The sequence below is a fragment of the Microtus oregoni genome, unplaced genomic scaffold (assembly GCF_018167655.1).
Source record: "Microtus oregoni isolate MIOR12 unplaced genomic scaffold, Mior012 000061F_ref0000440, whole genome shotgun sequence".
In the NCBI taxonomy this organism is placed as follows: domain Eukaryota; kingdom Metazoa; phylum Chordata; class Mammalia; order Rodentia; family Cricetidae; genus Microtus; species Microtus oregoni.
Window position 1 is genome coordinate 8,083,101 of NW_024543871.1, and position 22,234 is coordinate 8,105,334.

Below are 22,234 nucleotides of genomic sequence, written 5' to 3' on the forward strand. Positions count from 1 at the left end.
TTATAGTATAGGTTTTGCAGAGCATGGAACAGGTCACAGGTATTTATCTTCACAATTTTTCTATGATGTTTAAAATGGACAGTTTATTTGAAGGGTTTCATATTTTCTTTTTATTGCACTTAGCTTTGAAAAAAAGTTTCCAACCAGCATTCAGTCTTTCCGAAGTACTGAGAATGATGTTCTTTTTCTTCAATATATACTGAATTTTCTATGCATGGTGCATCGAACCTCTTTTCGTTTTTATTGCATCTAATATGAATAGGCATTATATTCCATTCCGTTATCTATCGCACTGATTTGTTGACTGTGTAGGACAGGGCTCCACACTCTTCCTGGGCCTTGTGGGCTGTCTGGTGTCTGTTGCAACTGCTTACTCCGTGGTACTGTAAAGTAGTATAAGCAGTACACAAAGGGACATGGTGGCATTTCACTCATAACAGTCACAAAAATAGGAGGTAGTCTAAGTTTGACCCACAAGGCTAATGCTTTTCAACACTTTACATGAAATTCATGCCCTGTGGCAAATTCCTTTCTTCACTTTGTGTACTTCAACATTCTCAGACAACAATTTCCTAATTAAAAGTGGTTAGGTTCTATAAACTAAATCAAAATAATAAAATAATAAAAAATAATGATAAAAAATACTAAAAAGCCTTGTTTACTTGGATACCATCTAGTCTAAGAAGATAGGGGATACATGATTTAGAAATGAACTATATGAAGCTTGGGTGTGGTTCATTGCCCAATAATATGATTAAAATGTTTAAAATGGAGGAATTCCACAATCCCTCCCCTTCAAAGTTTCCACAGTATGTCTAAGACTGGCTACTTGTCAACAACACGGTGGAATGAATGGCCAGAAAAGCTGTGTCTCTTGAGGGAACTGCACCCAGAAAATCCCTAAGTCCCGTGCATCATGGATTTAGTACTGCTAAAAGGAGTGCTCACCTTGCAGTGAGCAAGTGTAATTTGTCTGGCTTTCTCACTGATACCTCTGAAGGAGAATACTTGTATTCCTTCAGAGTTAAGACCACTGAGATTTTCAACTATTAAGCAGCAGAATTAGGATGCAGACCTACGGGTTCTACTGAAAAGCCTAGTTTTGTTTGTTTGTTTATTCACTTAAAAACCTCCCTTCCCACATAATGCTCAGCTAAATGACCAAAATAACCTGGTTCAAGGTGGTTCTGGGGGCCAGACTGCACCACTCATAGTACATATAGCCTAGGTGATAAACATTTCCTTGATTTCTCTGTGTCTGAAGAGGAGGGTTAACAGATGAGGTCTAGAGAATCAGCTTAGTCCCCAACTGACTTTGTATTCTAAGTGCATCTCTCCTCTCCGTGCTTACACTTTCATGCCAGTTCACTTTGGACTCCACCCTGGAGTCTTTACTATGCCGTCAGGAGACTCTCATACAAAAGCCACACATTCTAGAGATGCTTCCGGTAGACAGCAGCAGACAATAGATCTGTCTCTCTGTCAAAACAGTAGATAAGCCAATTACTTCCTTCTGTGTCTCCCTTTCCATTGATTGGTTGAAAGCTACACAACAGACACTGGCACCAGAGAAGTCATGTGACTCTCCAGAGATCAGGTTTTTCAGAAGTACAAGGCAGGTATCACAGATGCCAAAAAGGATAAAGGTTTATAGACACAAACTCCAAGTTAAGAAGTTTCTTTTCTTTTTTTTTCTTTTATTGATTTTTATTGAGCTCTACACTTTTTACTAAGAACATGGAAGTACCTTTCCAAAGTGTCTCTATGATAGATATTTTTTCCCTCTTGCTGTTGCTATATGACGATGGCAGAAAGTTCAAAGCTAATCTTTGCCATGAAATGCCCTCTCCCACATGAGGAATAGTGAGGAGACAGGCACACTCTATCATTTTTAAATTCTCAAATTGTTTTCTGCCTTCCTTGCTTTCACAAGTTCTGATTATCATTTCTTTTGCTCATCGCCTCTAAACTTAGAAATCCCAGACTTACCAAGATCATTTATTATGAATCAACCAATCGTTGAATTTCAGTGAAAGGCATCAACACAAGATTAAAATGGCAGTGTCAAATTTCTGACACACAAAATGTTTTCTTCAAACTTCAACACTTTATTTTGCAATAATGTTAGATTTGGAGCAGAATTCCTAAAATAATACAGAGGACTCCACTTTATACAACCTCTGGAAGCCTGACAAGGATGCACTATATAAACAAACCACGGCACTTCTGTGAGGGCCTCAGTTTCCTCCTTAATGTTTTTTTTTTCATTCCTTGGTCCCATATTAAATTTTGTTTCCTTAGTCTCTGTATATCTATGGCATAGAAAGGTTAAGTAGTTTTTCAAGGGTTAAATAGTTTTAAAGTGGAAAATCCAAAGTGTTTTTAATCCAGATGCCTCTCTATAAAAACTAAAGTGCTTTATATTTTTTAGGTTTATTTAATTTATGTATATGAATATTTTGCTTGAATGTATATATGTGCACTACCTTCATGCCTGGTGCCCAAAGAGGTCAGAAAAAAGCATTGGATCCCCTGTAACTGTAGTTTCTGATGGTTGGAACCACCATGTGTGTTCTGGGAACCAAACCTGGGTCCTCTAAAAGAGCAACAAGTGTTCTTAATTACTAAGCCACCGCTCTAGTCCCCCAAACTATATTCTTTTTTTTTTGATAGTTTTCTCTTTACTCTCTCATGTTGAATTTTCCTTGTTCTTCACAGCTTAAATGCCCCCCCCAATCTTTTAGGTAGGCATTACATTTGAAGAACACACATTTATTTTTGTAGTTTGTTTTATTTTTATTGTTTTTTATTGAGTTATACATTTTTCCTCACTCCCCTCCCTTCTTTCCCTCTCCCCTTCTAACTTTTTAATCCTTATCCAACATTTCTGGACTTTCTTTTTGCCCATCAAAAGTACTGTATATGAATAAAAAATAAATATACAATTTCTATACCTCTGGGAGTTCAAATATTTACTTGTATCAATAACAAGCATTATGATAATGCATGAGCACTCTGTAGACTGTAGGTTATATAAGTAGGCTAATGATATGCTAGGAAGTTAGTTCAGTACCATACTGTCTTTGACAGAACAAAAGCAACGTGAGTTTATCTGTCCCTTAGTTTAACTTTAGGTGTTTATTTCATGTACCTTCATTTACCTTTGATTATCTTAAGAATGAAACAAATGTTAATAACATGACTTTAAATAAATTTGCTTTTCAAAATAGATAGATGTCACAACACATCTTTAAAAACACTAAAGAGAGGCTGGGGAAATAAGTTAGTAGTCAGGAGTGAAAACTGCTCTTACAGAAGACCTGAACTTGGTTCAAAACATCTACTTTGGGTGGCACAGAATTGCCTGCAGTTCCAGTTATAGTGGACCAGACACTCATTTCTGGTCTTCTGGATACCTGCCTTCATTGTGTACACACACGCGCGCGCACACACACACACACACACACAATTTAAAAAACAACTTGGAAACATACTAGAAAGAGTGGAGCAGACATTTTGGAAAATATAATACATTTTCACTGTTAGTAAGTATATATTTCATTAAAGGTTGAGAATCACTACTGATTGATGGGTGTCAAGAATTAATGACTGATGCCAAGAATTTTGAAGACTTTCTTTTGTGTGTCTTCTATGTCTAATATCAGCACATTGGATAATTAAATTGAAAGTTGGAATCATTTATCAACAAAATGAAGTTAGAGCTAGAAAATTTGCATGGGAACCAATTAGAACATAGTCTGTGGGATAAAATTTAATAAAAATTCAGCTGTAGGATGCAGCACCAAATAAAATGTTTTCCCAGGAGAAGTGACTTCTTTCAACTGTAGCAGTATTTCTTTTAGTTAAGGATTTAGAAACTAGTCTAATATGCTATGGAAGGATATTTACCTGACATGAAGGACGTTTTTACTTATACATGGGCTTTCATTTTCTAAATGATATTTGCTAATAGACAAAACACTTGAGAAAAAGAGCATCTGAGGAATTGTACTTGAGAGAAGTTTTGGGAAAGTTGGATTTTGCTTCTTTCATTCAATCTGTGCAGGAGGATAACAATGTGTGGGCTTAGCCTTCCTATTGATAGACTGGGCATGGGGCAAATTTATGTCCATACTCAGCAACTGTGTAGGTGGACTGAAAATGTTAAATCAGGCTAGCGCTGACAAAATCCATTCACAATTGGATGAAAGGCAAGACTGGTTTCATTTATCCTGATGATTCTGAACTTAAGAGAGAGGCTTTGAGCTTTATCTTATACAATAGCACGGTGATCCTGAAATAGCACCTGGTGGATCTCCCACTTGAAACCCTTATCACCAGCTATGCTAAGCTTTTCAAAGACTGTTTATTAGCATGCATTAATTATACATAACAATTGTTCCATCATGACATTTTCATACATGTTCATAATATATTTTGGTCATAGTCATCCCCTGCTACCTTCTATTACCCTTCTCCCACTTGCATTGGCCTACTTCTAATTCTCCTACTTTCAAGCCCAATTGGTTTCATTAGTATTATTTGCAGGAGAATGGACATCTTACCAGTGATTACAACTCTGGAGAAAATGCCCTCTCCATATCAATTCTTAACTGTATATAAATCCTTAGTAGAAGGGTAGGATTCCAATTTACCCTTCCTTCTTCCATGAAAGGATGTTGGTAGGGGTCCGATTTTGTTTGTTTGTGAGGCTCTGGTGTAGGCAATCACAGTTGCTGTGAGTTTGACACAGCTACACTATGGCCAGAAGTTAAGGGTTCTACACCTCTCCTCTGACTTCCTCCATCAATTATGTTCTTTCAGCCCCTTCTTCCTTGCTGACACCTGAGCCTTGAAGAAGGTGATATTGCTGTCTCATTTATGAATGAGCATTCAGCAGCCATACATTTACTGTACTTTGTTTAGTTTTGAGTCTAATCATTGCACAAAGATTCTCTGACCACAGTTGACTACAGCACTGTACTATGGGCATAAACAAAATTATTTAGAACATTATTTGATAGGTATATTGTGCTTAACTAGCAAAACAGCAGCAGTGGGTTCCCCCAACAGAGCTCAAGACCACTCTAGTCACAGATATTTTACTGAGATACAATACCAGACATTTATTTTTAGATCAAGAATGGGATCCAATATGAAAGCAGTTGGTTACCCACACTGCTGTTGCACCTGTGGTCTCATTTCACCTGGACAATCAGTATTGTTATACCCAGGGCTGATAGCTAAGTATCATTGTTGATGCTAGCTTTCCCTCAACAACCTGAGTTCCATTTTCTGGCACTATGAGGTTTAACAAGGAAGGAGAAAGTTTTCAGACCAGCTCCAGGTTAATTTACCCATGTCTTGTGACCAAGAACCATGGTGACTTCAGTAACAGGTTAGTACCATATATTTCTGCTAGGAAGCAAACAGGAGTTATTAACGTCAAACTTTTTGTAAATTTGGTTGTTACCGCTACATTTTTCTTTGTTTTGATTTTTCAAGACAAGGTATTTTGTTTGTTTGTTTATTTTGTATGTGTAGCCTTGGCTGTCCTGGAACTTGCTTTGTAGACTAAGCAGCCTCAAACGCAGAGATTCATGCCTCTGCCTCCCAAGTGCTGTGATTAAATCTATATGCCACTGCCTCCAGGCTTCCATTTTCCATGATACAATTCAGTGGTTCTTAGTAATATCAAAGTTTAGTTCTTTAATATATTTTGTTGTAGTTGTATGGTGAGGTGTTTTTTAAAGTTTTTTAAATTAATTAATTTTCCCAACCTAATTGTAGTTTCCCTTACCACTTCCTCTCCTTCTAATTCCTCCCCACACCCTCCCCTTTACCCCCATCCACTAGCCTTCCTTTCTCTTCAGAAAAAGGCAGGCCTCCCACAGATATCAGTCAGCCATGACATATCAAGTTGCACTTCTTCTATTATTCAGTTGGACAAATCAACTCAGTAAGAGAAAAGGATACCAAAAGCAGATAACAGAGTCAGGTCCAGCCACTGTTCCTACTGGTAGGAACCTCACAAGAAGACCAAGCTACACAACTGTAACATATTTACAGAGAAACTAGGTCAGTCCCATGCAAGCTGTCCGGTTGTCAGTTCAGACTCTGTGAATCCCTATGAGACCAAATTAGTTGATCTGTGGGTTTTCTTGTGGTGTCCTTGACCCCTCTGGTTTCCACAATTCCCCTCCATCCTCCATCCACAGGTGCCCTGAGGTCTGTCTAAAGTTTCATTGATTTTGTTTTTGCTAGTCATGTTTGGCTCTATCAAGGTCTCTGGGTTGTCCAACCTCTGCGTCCTGGCTCTTTAGGCAGTTTCAGGGGTCGGTTCCTTCTTGTGGTATGGGTCTTAAACTGGAAAAATCATTGATTGGCCACTACTATAATTTCTGCCACCCTTACTCTAGCACATCTTGTAGAGAGGGCCAATTGTAGGTCAAAGATTATATGGCTCAGTTGGGGTCCCAATCTCTTGACTGAAAGTCTTTCCTGGTTACAGGAGATGGCCAGTTCAGGCCTTCTATGCCCCATTACTAGGAGTCTTAGCTACGGTCACCTTCATAGGTTTCTGGTAGTTTCCATTGCCTTGTGATATAGGTGGTCCTTCTGTTTATGTGTTGCTTTCACTGGTTAATGAATAAAGAAACTGCCTTGGCCTATTGATAGGGCAGAACTTAGGTAGGCAGGGGGAACAGAACTGAATGCTGGGAGAAAGAAGGGTGGAAAGGGAGAGAAGCCATGGATCCTCCACCTCAGATGGACACCACTGATTAGAATCTTTCCCAGTAAGCCACTGCCACGTGGCAATATACAGATTAATAGAAATGAGTTAAATCAAGATGTGAGAGATAGCCAAAAAGAGGCTAGAGATAATGGACCAGGCAGTGATTTAATTAATACAATTTCTGTGTGGTTATTTTGGGTGTAAACTAGCCAGGTGGCCGGGACCAATAAGTAGATCCTCTCCCTTTGCAATAATTGGCACTCCAACATGGTTAACTAACTCCATGTAAAATATGAGAGGGCTTGAAAAGGAATTCTAGACAAAAATATAGAGTTTAGCACAGCTTTTTTGCTGTTTGCTGGTGGTATGCCACAGCTCCTTTAAGAGAGATTTTCCTCACTCAGCAGCAGTAGCAGCATCAGAAAAAAAACTATGCAGTTTTAAAATGCTGGCTTTCTGGGCTATGCTGCCAGCACGATCTCTGGCTCCTGTGGGAGACAGAGCATTTGGATGGGGTTTGTCAGTAAAGTGCAATGGCTTGCTTGATGGCAATGTGGACTCTTTGTGTGCCTGGAAGTGGGACACTGAGTGTGGCTCAGAGGCACGAGTGTCTCCACCAAGCTGGACTGGGTGGGGCAAGCAGGCAGCAGGCAGCAGGCACTGACATATTACCTTAGCAATGACACAGCTTAAGTTTTTAAGAAAGAGTTAGCATTTTAAGAAGTGCTCCTCAACAAGTAAAGAATTACAGATTCACAATAGGACAGATTCAGACATAAAAGACCTCTAAATGGGTCACAGTGTTGGATAAATGTACATAGCCTTGGGAGAGAGAAGAAAAAGAGTATAGAGAGTCATAAAATAAAGTTAATGCTTTACAAAAGGGAGGGTCTTTAAAGAGACAAAGTACAGATCATCATAGATTAAAAGAACTAAAGAAAAATAAGGCACATAAAATTGGAAAATTCACAGAGAGTCTGGATTATGTATATTGTGTTTTCTTTGAATTTTTTGACTGTGAAGGAGCTAAGTACAGAGAGACATTTCATTGTATGGGCTGCTAAGCTAAACCAGCATGTATATTGTAAAGGTATCTTGACAACAGAATTTCGATCTAAGGATATGGTGCCTTGGAAAAGAGGTTTTTCTTTTGTTTTCACAGAAGATGAGAACCTGTGGATTGCTTCTAGGCCAATATGGTTTAATAGACCGCATCCCCTGAGAGGTCACAGTGAACACCCTCAAAATATTTCTTCACCTGACTGCTGACTGAGATGAACCTAGCACACAAGATACACCATGAAAGACCTGATTAACAGTGCCCCCAACAAGCAGAAAGCAGTATGGACAAAACTATGCCCATATTCCCAAATGTTGTTTACAAATGTTCTTTTACATTCAAAGGGGGATATGATATAGATATGCTATAGAGATTTGCATTCATATGAATCTTGCTTATTGATACAAATTTAAGGTCAATTTTGTTATATGTATATTTCTGCTCTTAATTAAAGTATTGTGATTGTGTATTTCATTTAAAAATGTAATGTATAATTAAGAAATATAGCTTAATAGTCATCTGTAATAGTCAAAACTGTATTCATGTTAGATTTTTCTAGATGTATAGAGATATATTTCAGTTAGTTAGGTATTCTTCAGATCTTTCAGAGACCCTCAGAATATGGCATTTAAAATGTTTAAAAAATGTAGAACTTTTTATGACAATGAGACACCTCTGCTCCTGGCAGCACCAAGCTATTTCTATAGGAGGATGGACATTGAAAAGTCTCTTTATGAAGTTCGTTAGCCATTTGGCCAAGAAACTGCTCTTGCCTGAACTGTTGCGTAAACTGGACATGAAGAACCTGCAGAGAGATGACTGATGAATTTGCTTAAAGGTGAGATAGTCCTCCAGTGTTCCTGTTCCATGAAAGAGTCTGTGAGACATTCTGCAGAACACAGAAGAAAGTGACTTAAATGTCATTGAAATTTCCTGTTTCATGGAAAAGTCTACTGGATACTATGGGCCTGTGGGCTGAAAATGGATGCCTCAACAGTACAGAAGAACTTTAAGTGACTGACCAGGCAGCTAGATGTCTTTGTCAATTCTAGAGTTTTTGGAAGTTGCTTATAATGTACTTTCTGTTTACTTAGGTAATAGTATATTCTTTTGGGGTCTTTGATGGAGTTGAAGAATAGATAGATAGTTATAGTTAAGCTATCCTAAGCTTGCCAGGCACCTGGGACAAACAAGCAGGCCCTCCTCCTACAACCTTCAGTTTCTAGCTTAACCCAGAGATGCCCCTGATTTCACTTGTATGTCCCAGTACTCCCTCAGCCTCCATCCCCCCTCAACTTGATCCTTCTTGTTTCTATCTCCAACCCTCTCATTTAGAGACCCCCTTGGTGTGGGAGTTCTTTCTGTCTGTTTGTTGCTTTTATTGGTTGATGAATAAAGAACTTCTTTGATCCTATGGCAGGGAGGAACAGAATTAGGTGGGGAAAGCTAGACTGTATGCTGGCAGGAAGAGGGTGGAGTCAGAGAGAAGCCATGGAGCAGCTGAAGATAGATGCTGGGAACTTTACCTGGTAAGCCACAGCCACATGGCAATATACACATTAATAGAAATGGGTTAAATTAATATAAGAGTTAGCCAGCAAGAAACTAAAGCTAATGGGCCAAACAGTGATTTAATTAGTACTGTTTCTGTGTGATTATTTCACGTCTAAGATAGCTGGACAACCAGGAACTAACAAGTGGCCCCTCATCCTACACCCTCTATCCACCTGTGATGTCTATTCTATTTACCCTTCACAGTGAGATTCACGTGTGACCCCCCCTTGGGCTAATATCACTTATGAGTGAGTATATAAATGTTTATCTTTCTTGTTCTGGATTACCTCATTCAGGATGTTTTCTAGTTCCATACGAATTGTCAGTAAATTTTATGATGTCATTGTTTTTAACAGCTGTGTGATACTCCATTGTGTAAATGTACCACATTTTCATTATCCATTCTTTGGTTGAAGGACATCTAGGTTGTTTCTAATTTCTGAAAATTATGAATAAGGCTGTTATGAACATAGATAAGCAAATTTCTTTATGGTATGGTAGGATTAAGGTTAGTATACATAAGTGATCCTAAAAATTCTAGCAGGGAACTCCTATAGCTAATAACACATTCAGAGAAGTCACTGGATACAAAATAAAATTAAAAAAACAAGTAGTACTCATATATACAAATGATAAATGGGCTGAGAAAGAAATCAGGGAAACAATACCCTTCACAATAGCCACAAATAATATAAAATACCTCAGTGTAACTCTTACCAATCAAGTAAAAGTCCTGTATGGCAAGGACTTCAAGTTTTTGAAGAAGATATCAGAAGATGGAAAGATCTCCACTGCTTATTGATTGATAGGCTTAACATAGTAAAAATTGTCATCTTACCAAAAACAATCTGTAGATTTAGTGCAATTCCCCTCACAATTCCAACACAATTCTTTACAGATCTTGAAAGAGCAATAGTCAACTTCATCTGGAAAAACAAAAAAAGCCAGATAGCTAAAACAATGCCGTACAGTAAAAGAACTTTCAGAATTATCACCATCCCAGATTTCAAGCTGTGCTACAGAGCAATACTAATAAAAACCACCTGGTATATGCACAAAAACAGACACATGGATCAATGGAACAGAATTGAAGACCCAGACAAAAATCCACAAACCTATGGACACACACACACACACACACACACACACACAATCCAGAAATATATGATGGAAAAAAGACAGCATCTTCATCAAATGGTGCTGATCTAACAGGGTGTTGGTATGTAGAAGAGTGCAGATAGTGTATCTATCACCCTGCAGAAAACTCAAGTCCAAGTGCATCAAAGATCTCCCCATAAAACCATACATTTGTGGTGGATATTTTTTCCTTTGAGGCAGAATCTTATATGTCCCAAAATGGGCTTAACTCATTATGTAGCCATGGGTAAATCTGAATTACTGATCTTGCCTCTACCTCCTAAGTACTGGTATTGTAAGTATATGATATTATGCCTGGCTTATATGGTACTGAGACTAGAATCCAAGTCTTCATGAATGCTAGACAAATACTCTACTAAGTTACACTCCTAATCTTGTTTTGAAATATATTTCAGTGGGCTCCAAAGTCAGCAAACCAGAGTTTAGAGTATAGCCGAATAATAGAATGGTTTTCTATCATTCAAGACCATCTGTGTTACAACTTAAGCACTGCAGAAGAAAAAATAAATCCAGTAAATTTTTGCCTTTTATATATTGTTTTAGTTTCAAGTATTCCATTTCAAAGCTTTTTCATACATAAATATGATATTTTTTAGATGACATAATTATTTTTGGTAACAAAATTGCATAGATCAGGACATTTTTTGGAACATTTATTTGAAAATGCTCTCTATATAAATCACTTTGATAAATTAGTTACTTTAGCATACTTTACTAGATGTATGGTTTGAAAAGATACATTAGTGCACTAATTTTAAGTTGGCTAAGTAGCCAACTACTGGCAGCTACTTGTTATTATTTTAAACTTCTGGTCTTTGCCAAAAAACTAGAACATTAATCTTAAAAAGAAAAATATTAAAGTCATCTATAGGTTAAGTTTTTTCAGTACTTTCCTACAAGATAACCAGAGTATTTTTATAGCTAAACAGTGCAATATTATCTATCAGGATTGAAGAGGTTCTGCTGTTTCAACATCTTTTCATATTAAATAACATTTGATAGCATTCTGTAACACATAAATCACAATAAATAATACATATCAAATCTCAATATAAGAATAATGGTCCTATATTTTGAATTCCCATTTTTTTCTTCAAGATGTCATATGTATTATTGATTATAAACATCTAACACATGAATAGCCATACCATTGTCAACATTTACAAAAATGTTAGTGATGATTCATTCTTTTCTTTTAGGTTCCCTGTATTACCTATATAATTATGTCACTTATAAAAATATTGTAGAATTATAGCCACCAGTGGTAAACACTGGGCTAACTGGTGGGAAAGGTAATTTTCATTCTTAAATGAAAGTTTGGGGAGCTTATATATTTAGGGAAAGAGTTGATAAGCTTAAATAAACAAAGAAACTTCTCAGCCCCCAAATGGGCTTTGGGAAATTACATAACTATGGGTCTATGTCTCATAGGACTTAAAGGTAGAATTTAAGTTGTTCTTTTAGTTCAAGAATAACTGAATTGAAAACTTAGCAAAGGACTGGAGATTGTGGCAGTGATAGCCTTCAAGGTGCAACCGTAAAACTGCTCTGTATAGGTATGTATGCCCTCTTCCTAAGCACAAAGTTCTCTAACAGATAAGGTAGCCCTGAACTTGAGCTGACAGCTTCTGGGTATGTTTTCTGCCTGCCACTCTTGTGCCAGAGTTACTCTTTATACTTCTCTATCCTGTTTTATTCTCCAGGAGACAGGCCTTTATTACATCGCCTAGGCTTCATGACATCTTCTTGACTTCAATCAATGAAGGCAGCTGTAGGAAAACAAAAAGTAAAGAAGAAAAGGCATGGTATTTGCTTCCCTTCCTATGTCCATGCTTGTCCACTAGGAAGTGGTGTCTGTTCTTTCTATCAAGGCAGTCATATTCTGGAGCTCCAAGTGCAGTTGCTAGCCTCTTTGGCTCTGCAGAATAAGGAACAGCAACAGGCAGTTCACAGTTCATCATCGTTCCTGCATCTTCATAAATTGTCCTCTTCAGAAACTCTGCATGATTGCTGTATTTGATGTACCACCTATTTCCTGTAAGGAATGTGTCTGAGGTATTATTGGCAATTTTGCTTATTTTGCAGTGCTGGGGATTGTATGCAGGTCGCGCCATCATCATAAAGTGCTGTGCTATTGGGCTAAAACACAGTACTATTAATAACAACTTAACAACTTAACATTCTTGATGATAATTGCGAAGCAAATCCACTCTCTGTTAAGATTCCATAAGCCCAAGAAATAAGGTACTAAGAACCCAAAGAACATCAAATCATAATACTATTTACTGATGATTATATAATGTATACTTAGCATCATTAAAGACAAAGATGTGATCAGTCAGAACAAGGATGAGATATTATAAAAGCATGGATCTTTTAGAAGCAGTTTCATAGAAGTTTTACAAGCTAAAAATAAATATACCCTTACTGAAGTTAAAATCTCATTAGATAAACATTAAACTATAATCAAAAAGAAGTAACATAGTAAAAATATTAGACCTAAAGCTAGTGCTCATATTGAAACCTGGCAAAATAAATAGAAAATATATAGGCATTAAGAGATTGTCAAAGTGGCAGTATTTTCAGAATAATGGCTGAGAAATTTTCATAATTATTTAAGAACATGATTCCTCAGAATAAAAAAAAAAGATATAACAGCCTAAACAGGAAAAAGAAATATATACTCACATTCAAACATAACTAGAAAAGCTTCAAGCAAAGTGGCAAAATCAGACTGGTGAATACCCCAGCTATCACTATAGAACCTTCATCCAGTAACTGACAGAACCAGAAGCCAAGCCCAACAACCAAGCAACAGATGAGCTCAGGGAATCCAGTCAAAGAGACAGAGGAGGGAATATATGAGCAAGGGAGGTCAAGATTAATGTGGAGAAATCTACAGAGACAACTGAACCAAGCTCGTGGAAACTCATGAACTCTAGATCGACAGCTGTGGAGCCTCCATGGGGCCAAAGTAGGCCCTCCATATGTGGGAGACAGTGGTAAAGTTTGGACTATCTGAGAGGTCCCTGGCAATAATATCAGGATCTATCCCTAGCTTGTTGGAGCCCATTCCCTATAGTGGGATTCCATGCTCAGACTCAATGCAGGGGAGAGGGGCTTGGTCCTGCCCCAACTTAATGTGCCAGAGTTTTTTCACTCCCCATGGGAGCCCTTACCTGTTGGGAGGAGTAGATGGGAGGTGAACTGGAGGGGACAAAGGGGAGCAGGATGTAGGGTGGGAGGGAAAATTGTGGTTGTAATGTAAAATGAAATAAAAAAATTATAAATAAAAAAGTATCTTAAAAACATCTAAAAAAGAAAATAAAGTATTCATAATGCCAACAATAATAAGACAGAGTTGAATTCTCAGCATCAATAAATAATATAGACAAATAACATTGGAATAATAACAAATAATGAAAGAATTGTCACCAAGTTAAAATGCAATTTAAAAGTCAGGGCAATGAGTTGGTTTTCTTGACTCTGGGTAACATTTGTGCAATAGCTGATAAAGATGTAAATAAACACATCAACTGGATAATTTCATTTCTAAAAGCTTTTACAGTATCTACAGGAAGACAGGTACATGGTAAGTTATTGTAAGGTTGACGATAATCTAATTGTTTCTTGGTAGAATAATGAATATGGAACTCAGAAAAATATAAAAACTGAAAAGGTAAGATTTAGGTTTGCTTATATAGACATGGATAAGCCTCAAAAACAAAATTTTGAATGCAAAGAACAAAATACATGATATATACCACTGTAACACCTCTATTAAAAAGTAAATAAATTACACTATAATTTGTTTATGGATTAAGACTTAATATGTTCAGAGTGAAATTACAGGGAGCAAAGAACTTCAATAAGAAGTAGAGGAATGAACTGGTTACACGTATATCAATAATACTTTTGGGAAAAAAGCCAGATATTTTTAATGAGTTTGAGCTTGGCGTGGATGCACACAGACACACATACACGCACACACAGACACAAACACACACACATACACACTTCTCTGTAGTTTAACTATATTTTTAGAGATATTTTATGCCTCAAGACAAAAATCAGGGTAGTTTGTTTTTCACCAAAATATTTTCCCTGGAAAATGTATTCATATTATCTTCTTTACAACTGAATCGGAGGATTAGGAAACCAACCAAATGAATCTCTAAATAGTCTTCCCATGCATAAACTTTATATTCCTTACATTAGTATTCAAGGCTATGTTTTAGACTTGTTTTCTCCTTGCTGGGCCTGAAATGATTAGCTTTGAATTTGAGGATGAACATCTGACAAAGGATGTCCCCTGTGGGACTATGCCACCTGCTTGCTGCATAACCTGTTAAGAAGCACAAAGGAGGCTGTGGAGTTCACATGTTTCTACTTTTCTCCCGAGACTCAGTCATTATTTATTCTGGCTGCTGTGTTTCCAGCTCTTTCCTGGGAAAGCGCTGGCTGATCACACTGATTTGAAGACAGAAAATAAAGGAGAAAAACCCACCTGCAGGCAAAGGAAATGTAGGAGTCTTTATGAAATCCTTTGTGTACACAAAAGTTAGAAATGTTAATTGATCCAAGCTCATTGCATTTCTGCAACCTTTTTAACAGTGAGGGGCCTATTTGGTGCACACATTGGCTGTTTAGAACTGCAGTGAGGACTGGGTTATAGCCTATAGTCCCAAGGAGAGCACTGGCAGTTGTTTCTGGAAACCTGTTAAAATTCAAATATAAGAATGAATAAAGGCTTTGTTTATTGGATGAGAATTTTGAACACCCTTTTCATGATCTCATGATACATCATAAGGCATTTGTTTAAGTTAAATGAAACTATGCATTTTTGGGTATGGCTGGGAAAAGTTTCAAACCAGGTGGTCTAAAAGAAAAATCACCACCAAAGATTTACTTGGAGAAGACACTGGGCATACATTGGCAAAAAGGAAGAAAATAGTTGAATAATAAAGAAAAGGCTATATATGGGCCCTGCATCCTGTACTTTTAAATATAGCTGGAGGCAAAGGACATAGGTGTAGTCATTGCTGGCTTGTTGCTGCTGCCTGTTGTGTGATCTCTGTTTTCTGGGAGGCAGGGGTGAGAAGATGTGGAAGCAATGACACAATCTCTGAGAGATTCCAATAGAGAAGCATATTGTAAAAAGGTCAGGGGTTTTTATGGGGTTAGGGAAATCAATCTGCCACAGGAACATTTTTGGTTGGTCCTTTTTAAATTGGCAGTTGCTATTGGAGTGTTATGATTGGTTGGTGTACACATCATTAGTTACCATGCTTTTGGTCCACTGACAGGTTGTTTTGTCCAATTTTGTTTATTCATTGTTGAGTTTGCCCTATTGCCCTGCCTCATCTCACCTTTTTTATTTTATTTTTATTGGGCAACCTAGTAGGAATTATGGATTTTTATAACCCCACCTTGGGGACCTCCCACACACACCATTTTGGACTGTGCCTGTCTTAGGTTGGCCTGATAGACAGGCTCTTACCTGTCTTTGACTATTAATCCTTAAGGATTGGGTCCCTGGAAGGTCCCAAGAAATCCAAAGCAAGGGAAGACTTTTAGGAGAATTAGGGCTTTAAATGACCTCCTATATTGTGTTAGCCATGGACCACTTCCCTTTGAGTTTTTGGTTCAGTGCACTCCATAGGCATTAACATCTGGAATGTCGCCTTGTTCATCCACTGTTGTCAGGATCTTAGCTGTAGGAGACACTTAAGCAGAAATATTAGAGCCACCACCACCCTTCACACAAGGCACAATGCAACATTGAATCTGCAGCTAGGAATCTAGCAGGGAGTTTTTGTGATCCCATGCTTGGCCAAAAATATGGCAGACAAATCTCAACTCAAGTTAAGTTGCTTAGGCTCTGATTAAATGTTTACGTCTATGGCCATACTACTCTGAACTTGCCCTATCTCACCTAATTAAATGTTTACAGAGTAAACCAGGTAAAAGCTTGTGCAAATTTTGAGGGGGCAAATGAAATTGCTGATAGAGGAGGCTAGCTTTTTCCAGCAAAGACAAGGACACTGTCATAGACATAATTAGGCGGTCTACTCTGTTGTTGACTTTGCTAGTATTCCTGGCAGCCCCATATGAGATCTCATATGGATATGTATCAGGGGTGTCCTCTGGACTGTAATAAGTCTTGAATAGTTTGCAAGATTTTGGAGATGGAATCCTTTTGGGACTTCAATTTTGCAAAAGATCGTATTTTGCATGATTGTGTGGTAAGCAGCTATCTGAGAAAATATTTATGGGTTCTGATTGGGTCATTTATAATACCTTAAGGACCACTGATAACTCTCATAGTTGTACTGCTCCAAGATTTGGTTGAGTATAGGCCCTTTCCCTATGATTAACTCCCATTATTATTAACCCAAAATTAGTTTTATTGGCATCTGTAAAGGCTATAGCGGCCTGGGGGATAGCATTTTTTGATGGTGCGGTGTAATTTCTTATCTTTAATTTTAAAAGGGGGAGGACAGAAGAAATGATTATCCAGTATGTCCATACTGGACCTATCAATTGCTTTAAAACAAACTTCCTCTCTAAGTGGTTTGTTGTTTTTCCTGGCTTTGCTTATGACAATGTCTCTGCAGTCTATATCTATAACTGTAATTCCTGGGTTAGGGAGTACACCAAGTACCACGAGCAGTTGCTGACTGGCCTGAAGGGCAACAAATGCCTTATTTTTATAGACTGTCTTGGAAAGCTGGTTGAGCACATAGAACATGAGCAACATAAATTCCCTGCTGCCACCTTGGCTCTGGAAGAGGACCTAAAGGTATTCCACAATGCTCTCAAACTAGCTCACAGAGACACCAAAGTCTCCATTGAGGTTGGTTCTACTGCTGTTCAAGTGACCTCAGCAGAGAGAACAAAAGTATTGGGGCAATCAGTCCTTTTAAATTACATCTATTATGCTTCTGAAATCAAAGAGAGTGGTGTAAGGCACACCACTTACCTTCATGTACCAAGAGTGTGAAGCCATTGTCCAGCCTATCGTTCATATCAGGATCTGCTGGGAGCTTGTACAGTCTTGTGTCCAGTGATAGCCCTTTGGGCATTTAGGGAATTAGGTCTTTGAATGAGCGCTGGGACAATCCCTTTGTAAGCGGCCAGACTATCCACATCCCCAGTAAATACAGTCTGGTGAGGTGGAATTATTATCTTTGTCAAGTTTGGTGTTGACCAAGGAAGGTGTTGATGGAGGTCATAAGAGTAGAAATAGGTCTATTCTGTGTGTCAATATCACAGGTAGCCAAGACCCCTTATTAATATTCTCATTTCTACAGGTGCAATGGCATTACAGGTAATGGTGTTGAGCTCCTCTCAGGTTAGCTGTTTAATAAAAAATATCCTTAGTAGGGCCATATAAACATGCTTTTCACAGCCTGGACAAGATTGCAGAAATATTCTACACTGTCCTGGGGTGTACAAAGTTTGAGGGCCTTGAAGGTTAGGTCGGACACTTGTTGGAAATAACAATCATGGATTGCAATATGGGATCAATGTATTGTCCATGTCCAGTAAGCATGTTGAGGGCATTATTAAGTCCAAATTGCAAATTTACATGGGCTTGGGTCTCTGTTGCATCATCATAAGCAGAGCGGCATTGGAGAAAAATTGAGGGGTCTAGGACTGCTTTCAACATGGAGTATCAATCATAATGGGTTTGAAGTTTCATGGCCAGTTGTCTGAGTAATTGCACAAAATAAGGAGAATCGGGGTAGCATCCGTCACTCTCGTACCCTCCTTCATGGCTCTGAGCCTGCTCCTGGCCCTATTGCCACTGGAAGGGCACATAGTTGATAAGGACGTCACTGGAGCCTCCAGACTCCACAGGGATGGGATGCAACCAGAAGTGCTCAAACATATTGAAAATGGACTAGAACCACAGATATTGGACCTGGCCCTGACCCTCCTCATTGTGTGACAAACACGGGTACTCGACTTTGCCCTGGAAGTTGAAATTGAGCACATATTCACCATGTCTTGTCTCACTGTGATGTACCAGGAAGACACCATGGGAGCTAGTGCCTCCTTCCAGCACTAACTGGGCAGCCTTGAGTCGAGAGAGCATGCCATGAAACCAAGAATATCCTGAGTGGGCCTGATCTCCCTCAGTGCCCTCTGACTCCTCCTGGAACAGGAATGACCCTGTGACTGCTTCTGGAGTATCCAGGTGACGATAGGGGTTGAGAGGGGATAAACTGTCCTTGTTGGGGCCCCTCCTCAATGGGAATGCGAGAGAAACAATTCCAGAGAAAGCAGTTCCATTGAGTCAAAGTGGAGGTAGTAATGGAGATAGAACTAGGGGAGAAGGATGCTGATGACTAGTTCGAAAGACTCCCAAAAGCCCCCTGTGACAGGCGGTCATTACTCTAGCTGGGTCCCAGAAACAGTTCCTGGCTGGACAGACTCTCTGAATGATTCAGGCAGGGCAACTCCAGGCTGTTTGTGTTATCTTTTGTGACCAGGAGAAGAGTCATGGGGCAGGGGCTGATAGCAGGGCAGGATCCTGGGCTTAGGCTATCCTGGATGTCAGACACCCAGGCCTTCACATGAAGTGCATCAGTTGTCTCCAGAATGTACTCTGAAGGACCTTCTACCTTAACCACAAACGTATTCTCCCTGTCAGGCATCTCTAGAGCCGTGGCTGTGTGGACAGCAGTGATAGTTAAACAGGGAATGCTGAGTTGGGGCTGAGATGCCTTGTGTGGTATGAAGAACTCCAAACAATGTCTTCCTCCTCCTCCTCCTCCTCCTCCTCCTCCTCCTCCTCCTCCTCCTCCTCCTCTTCCTCCTTCACTTAGGAGCAACAGGCGACACTTCTGCCACTGAGGCTGCCCTCCAACCGCTGAGGTCAGCCCAGCCACCCCTCCTCTACGACCCACTTCTGGTGGGGCAGGGGCAGCTTCCTCAGCCCCCATAAAACTGAGCAGCTCTTCTCTATGTACCATTCCTGCTCTGTCTTTCTAAGTTCCCCCCTGCACGTCTCAATCTCAGTCTCTCAAAGCTGTGAGAATCCATCTCTCCCAGGGGATGTGCCATCACTAGGAAATCCCTTACCAACGGTCCCAGAACCACCAGAGGAGTTAGAGATGCTGTTTCCACCTAGGACTGGAGGGCCTGATGTAGTCTCTAGAGGCCCAGCTAGGGAGGAAGTGTCAATGGCCCCTCACCACTGCGGGATACTTCATATATAACCTCTGGCTGAGCAACCCATTAAATGAAGGGAAAATGTTTCTTGAGCTTTGACTTTGAGGACATTGTAGAGGAGGAAGAGACTGAGGAAGGAAGGGGGCCAGCTAGGTCCTCAGAAGATAGAGATGGGACAAACAGAGCCAGGGGCCCATCCACCCTGCAGCTGTCAAGGGACAAGCATGTGGTGGTGCAGTCTCCTCACCAGAGCTCAGTGGGGCCAAGACAGGGGAGAGTGAGTCCGAGGCCCAGACCACCTCAATTTTGAAGTGCTGCAGGAATAGCTCAGCAAAATGGCCTGAAAAGGCAGCTTCTGCTCCAGGTTCTGTATATTGTGGTTGGGAAGCCAGGTAGAGCTAAAATGGTGGGCAAGATCCAGGGCAGCACCCCTTGCATGGGACTCACAGAACTCTGGCCAACTTTGGAGAAGGGTTAGTGGCAGCACTGGCATAGAGAGGAAGGCCCCATCTACCAGGGAAAGGGCACCATTCATGATGAGCCTCAGGAGGAGCTGGTGAGGAGGGGCAGCAAAGAAGAAAATGTTCAGAAGCCATGGAATAAGTGGGAACAACTGCATCTCGGTCCCAGTGCTCAGCTCCAAGGTCAAGCTATTGGAAGTAGCCACCATCTGAGGAGAATGTTCCAATAAAGAAGGAAAAGGAACTCAACCACAGTTGAACAGCCGAAGTCTTTGTGTGAATTAAGAGACCAACCACCACCCTGATGGCTCTTAACTGGTGGTCATGTAACCGGATTAGATGAGAAGAGTGATTAGGAGAGGAAGTCCAACAGTCCACACTCCAAGGAGTGCTCGGGGACTCCCCAAAAAGCAAGAGAGCCTTCAGATAATTCTGGAGAGTGGCCCCGAGCAAAAGACATCAGTTGTTCTCAGGCTTCGAGGGAGTTCACAAGAGGACAAGGATAGAAGGGAAAGTGGTGTTCGCTGACTGAGCATGCTGCTTTTAGTGAGGGACTTCCACGGTTTGTTAGGCCATGGCCCTATGTTCTCACAGTGTATTCAGGAGAAAAGGATCTATCAGAGTGTTCTTTAATGGTTCTATCTCCTAGGTGGTCATCTCTTATGTGGAGGTGCCTGGATGAACCAAGTCATGATGGAGAGTTCCTAACCAGGAAGACAAACAGGAAAGAAGAGAAAGTGTAGGGATAGGAAAGAAAGCCCCAACTCACCAAGGGCTTAGAAAACAAAAACAAAGGTCTACTTACCAAAAACAGCTGAAGGGATAAACTCAAGATGCTGGCAGAGAGTTGGGATGGGGACAGCAACTGGGGCAGCAAGCAAGTAAGAAAAATGCCTAGAGGAGTATAAGGAGGACCCAAAAAGCAAGCAAAGGGTAAAGGTCCATCCATGTTGGGTTCCAGGCTTGGTTTTGTTGTTGTTGTTTGTTTGTTTTTCAAGGGAGGATTTCACTGTAGCTTTGGAGCTGGTCCTGTAGATAAGGCTCTTGTAGATAAGGCTGGCCTCGTACTCAAAAAGATCTGCTTGCCTCTGTCTCTCAAGTCCTGGGATTAAAGGCACGTGCCACCACTGCCTGGTGAAGGTTGCTGCTGCCTGTTGTACAATACCTGTTTCTTGGGGAGGGCGCTTCAGGGGGTGAGAAGACATGGAGGCAATGACACAGATTCCGAGAGATTCCCATACAGAAGCTCTTTAATGTAAAAAGAAAAAAAAAAGTCAGGGGCTTCTATGGGGCTAGGGAAATTAAGCTGCCACAGGAACATTTTTGACTGGTCCTTTTGAAACTGGCAGTTGATGCTGGCATGCTGTGATTGGCTAGGTGTGCACATCATTAGTTATCATGCTTTTGGTCTGCTGACAGGTTGTTTGGGCCAATTTTGCTTATTCATTGTGAGTTTGCATGCACTTGCTTGTGCTTGCGCTATTGCCCCGACTCAGGTATGTAAGACAGAATAGCTGAAAACTCTGAGGTTCACATGTGTGCAAGTTTTCATCTCTGACTTGCCAACAAACTTATTCAGAATAGAAAATTCTTATGAAGCATGTGTATTATGTGCCAGACATTCAGTAGGCATGTCAGATATGAAATCAAGTCATCAAAGGTCTTTGCCTTGGTCTAGAGTTTCAGACAGAACACTTACATGGATCATCCTAACATAACAGGAAATGCACTGCAAGATGGGACCATTGGACAACGAAAAAGGATGCAGGGCAGATGGACTCTTGATATATAAGCCCGTTATCCAGAGAGAGAAGTGGTTGGTGGAAGACCATTCTAAATACAATTCAAAACCTGATCTACAGTTTCCAAAGAGGGAAGCATTTGAGAGTTTGAAGGGAAGTCAGGCTTTCCTTCTTTCACCTAATTTTTATTAGTGGCTCTGGAGATGAGGGCTAGAATGTTCTGAAACAGTTTTGTAAACCATTTGCACTTTCATGCATATTTTACTTTCTACTCCTTATTTCTGGAAGCACAAGCAAAGCGTGAAGAGGATGACATGGGACGAAGGCAAGCAATTTGTTTGTT

The 22,234-nt window shown here is 39.9% G+C and overlaps 1 pseudogene; it reads right to left on the bottom strand.

The window, feature by feature from the left end:
• Positions 1-18,186: 18,186 nt before the first annotated feature.
• LOC121439446 lies at positions 18,187-20,223 on the bottom strand (annotated as a pseudogene).
• Positions 20,224-22,234: the final 2,011 nt, after the last annotated feature.